Source organism: Canis aureus, chromosome 11 (assembly GCF_053574225.1).
Source record: "Canis aureus isolate CA01 chromosome 11, VMU_Caureus_v.1.0, whole genome shotgun sequence".
Lineage (NCBI taxonomy): Eukaryota > Metazoa > Chordata > Mammalia > Carnivora > Canidae > Canis > Canis aureus.
Window position 1 is genome coordinate 13,764,478 of NC_135621.1, and position 4,153 is coordinate 13,768,630.

Genomic DNA, 4,153 nt, shown 5'->3' on the forward strand with positions numbered 1-4,153 from the left:
TAAGCAGTTGACAGACTCTTCGCGGCTTCATCTATGCAGTCATCCTAGCAGTTCTCAGCTTTGGGACTCCAGACCTGTTTTTAAATCACAGTGTGACAGTACAAAGCCTATTTAGTAGGTACAGCTCAAGATGGAGATCACTTAGACAACGAAGGGGTAGACACATCCACCTGTACCTGGCTGCTTTACTATATACCAGACAACCATGGACCCATAAATCGGTTAAGATGTGGCAGGGACATCACCTTGGGAAATTTGAGCATTTGGTTTCAGAAAGTAAAAACTTCTTTGGATTATTTCTGTGTTTTTCTTTTGGTTCCTTTGAAGATAGCTCTTCACATTTTTTTCTTATTTAACGAATGAGCACCAACGAGGCTCTCTGCTCCTAATAAAGATGCAATCCTTGTGCTCAAAAGGATTGGTAGTTTAGCTCTTCTAATGGGGGCAGTGCTCTTCTTCCCTGCCCCTCCCTCCAAAGAACTAAGCCCTGAGACAAACTGTATATCATAAATTCTTCTGATACCTCTAGAATGGTACTAGCTATATACTGTAGGAGAATTGAAAAAATTGTTACTTCAATTCTTAATAACATAATAATATAAAGGCACACAAAAAGGAAGGGCGTCAAACTCAGTCTAAGTAAGATTTTCGAGAAAAGCCTAGAGGAGGTAATCCCTAAGGTGTCTCATGAGAGTCTTCATAGATTTAGAGGACGTTCAGAGGAAAGGTGGTCTTAGGGAGAAGGAGTAAAGTTCAAGGCACAGTTGTAAATAACTATACATAGACCATGATTGTCCAGTGGTGGCAAGGGGTTCCATATGACTGGAGCAGAGACTGCAAAGGCAGGGTAGGGGACAGAAAAGGGGGAAGAGGGTACCTGGGCGGCTTGAGTGATTGAGTGTCTGCCTTCAGCTCAGGGCATGATCCTGGGGTCCTGGGCTCGAGTCCCGCCTCAGGTTCCCCGCAGGGAGCCTGCTTCTCCCTCTGCCTCTGTCTCTGCCTCTCTCTCTGTGTCTCTCATGAATAAATAAATAAAATCTTTTAAAAAAATAAAAGGAGGAAGAAATGAGGGTACATATGTGTAGAACACTGAAGAATTTTTGTTTTCTCTGAGAATTCGGAGGATTTTAAACAGTGGAGAAACAATAGATTGCTCTGACATCAACATGAGGAACACTGGAGGATGTGATGTTTTAATGAAGCAGGGAGACTGATTCAGGCTCTTACAAAAATGGAAGCAAACTGGATAAATGCCTCTTCAAAGGCATTGTTGAAAGAGTATTTAGGTTAGTTATCCAGTGCAACAAACCACCCTAAAACAGAGTGGCTTAAAGCAACAAATTGTTATTTCTCCCGTTGCTATGGATCAGGGTGGGCAGACCTATGGAACACATCCAAAGTTAGAAAACTAGTCAACTAGAAGAGATGAAATCCAAACCCATGCAGCCTGGATCCAGAAGCTGAGCGTTTAACCCCTGGGGTACAAGGGTTTCCTACCTTTGTAGGAGGTAGGAAAGGAGGAAGAGTCAAAAACACATGCAAAGAGGAAAGGACAAATTGCTGAGAGTCCCCAGATAGGTGGTCCCCTCCTGGTTGTCCCTGGCTTAGCTCCACAGGTGGCAAGGCCTGCCTCTCAGTCCCCCATCCAAAGGCCCCTGACAATCCCCGCCCCCCCCCCAACTTCTCTAAAGCCCAGAAGGGAGGGGGCATTGATTGCTGTCTCCATCACCCAGTCTCAGGCCAAAGGAAGTCTCAGGCCTGCCAGAGGACCTAATAATGTTTCCAGGTAAGTGATTTGGCTCACCATAAAAACAGACCCTTTGGGGCGGCCCAGGTGCCTCAGTGGTTTAGCGCCACCTTCAGTCCAGGGCCTGATCCTGGAGGCCCGGGATCGAGTCCCGTGTCAGACTCCCTGCATGGAGCCTGCTTCTCCCTCTGCCTGTGTCTCTGCCTCCCCCTCCCTCTGTATCTCTCATATGAATAAATAAAAAATTTTTAAAAAGACCTTTTTAATATTGTGCAGGCCTCTCAGCTTCTCATTGAGACTCTTCTCATCCCAGACTTGGGATCTGCCCATTCAAGTGCATTTCCTGCAAGAAGAGCACGTTTTCAAAAAAAACTGTTGGTAGAAGTAAAATAATTTATGTCCAATCTGAAGACCCCTTTTCATGGTGGACCTTGAGAATAATGTAAAGCATGGTCAGCAAATTTTTCCTGTAAAGGATCAGATAATAACTATTTTAGGCTTTTGGGCTAGACAGTGTGTCACAGCCACTCTGCCACTGTATCATTCTGGGTCACACTGCACAGCATAAAAATGAATGGGTAGGGGCAGCTGGCTGGCTCAGTTGCAAAAGCATGTGACTACTGATGTCAGGGTCATGAGTTCTAGCCCCACACTGGGTGCAAGATTACTAAAAAAACAACAAAAATGTAAAAACCCCAAAACTTTAAAAATATGTATATTAAAATGGGTATGCTTATGTTCCAACCAAGCTTTATGGACACCACAATACAAATTTCATATGATATCAGCATGCCACGAAATAGTCTTCTTTCTTTCCTCCATCATTTAAAAATGAAAAAACCCATTCTTAACTCTCCGGCCGTAAAAAATCAGGTGGCAGGTCGGATTTGGTTTCCTCCCCAGAGCCTGTCAATCCCAGACGTAAACTATTCTTAAAGTTTATCTCAAGAGTTAAAAACAATTAAAAATGGGAAACAGGGGATCCCTGGGTGGCACAGCGGTTTAGCGCCTGCCTTTGGCCCAGGGCGCGATCCTGGAGACCCGGGATGGAATCCCACGTCGGGCTCCCAGTGCATGGAGCCTGCTTCTCCCTCTGCCTATTTCTCTGCCTCTCTCTCTCTTTCTCTCTCTGTGTGACTATCATTAAAAAAAAAAAAAAAATTGGGAAACACCCACCAGTGTTAGCAACTGCAGGTAAGTCCAAGCACTTGCTAAGTGATCCATTCATTAGTCAAAGGGAGAAAAGGGGATCAGTCGGTAAAAGACAACTAATAGATTTTTTTAAAGCACAAACATTTTACTGCAACCATCCTGGCCGGTTAACTTCAAATAGAAAATTTTGTCTTTTATTTTTATTTATTTTTTTGAAAATTTTGGTTTTTATTTTTCTTTATTTTTTGAAAGTTTTGTTTTTTAATAATAAAACTGAAATATGTGGGATCGACCTTAGTCTGTACCAACACATCATGTAAGAGTTTACTAGTCGTCTCTAGTAGTGGAGGGGAGAAAAGGAGCAAAATGTAAGCCCTGAAAATGAGCAAACTGGGCACAGATCTCCACCAGCCTTCACAAGACTGTGTCCTAGACAATGTCCCATTAAAAACCGCTTTTTAAAATGCAATAAAAGGAGCGTAAGTTCAGAAACCATAAACGAGTGAGAAAATGTTGGGAAGAAAAATTTTTTCTTTTTGAAGACTTCCGGCTTCATTTTATACTACTTTGGCATGGACTGTATTTTCAAAATGGCTTTGTTTTTGTTTTTCTTGGCAAGTTTTATTGTGAGTTTTCTAATTATGAAGCAAAATCTCTTTTCTCCAATATGCTTTATGTGATAGTATTTAAAATTGATGTGAGTTATTATGTCAAAGAAGTAATTGGCCTTTCTGAGCTGATGTTTCCATCTTTTATAATTATCTTTATTAAAAAATTGTACTTAGAAAAAAAAAGGAGTGTAAGTCTTCCTCGTCACTCAATAAATAACGCTTAAAATTAAAACAGCAATAAAAAATATTCAGTAATATAAGGTAACCCTCCCCCCCAAAAAATAAAACACCTGTCAAACTGCACAGCTTGCACAAGCTGAATGTGGTTGCTTCTGGGGAAAGAAGTGTGGCTGGGGAATTATTTTTTCGTTATTAGTCTCTAACGCTCGAAAAGCTGAGCATCTGTGATATTTTTAGGGCGAATTTTTAAAGATGAAATTGGGGGGAGGGGCGGAAAACTCCGTTGCTATGGCAACGCGAGGCTCGGCGTCCCCTTTGTTCGCCGCGGGCTCCACCCCTGACGTCGGCCCCGCCCCCAGTGGGCGGTGCCGCAGAGGGCGGAGCGTGAGCCGAAGCCCCGCCCCCTCCCTGTGACGTGCTACGTTTTCGACGCCGTCCTCCGCTCCCAACGGCTTCCCCGCCC

At 43.2% G+C, this 4,153-nt stretch overlaps 1 long non-coding RNA gene across 1 annotated transcript in view; it reads right to left on the reverse strand.

Annotated features, from left to right (window-relative positions):
* The window catches only part of LOC144323399 (uncharacterized), a 41,922-nt gene extending 37,909 nt beyond the window's left edge, over positions 1-4,013 (reverse strand). Inside the window, exons 1-2 of the long non-coding RNA XR_013388833.1 lie at positions 3,801-4,013; positions 2,006-2,090 (exon numbers count right to left, since the gene is read on the reverse strand). This is a non-coding gene — a long non-coding RNA (uncharacterized LOC144323399). The remainder of the gene's footprint in view (positions 1-2,005; positions 2,091-3,800) is intronic.
* Between the last annotated feature and the right edge of the window lie 140 nt (positions 4,014-4,153).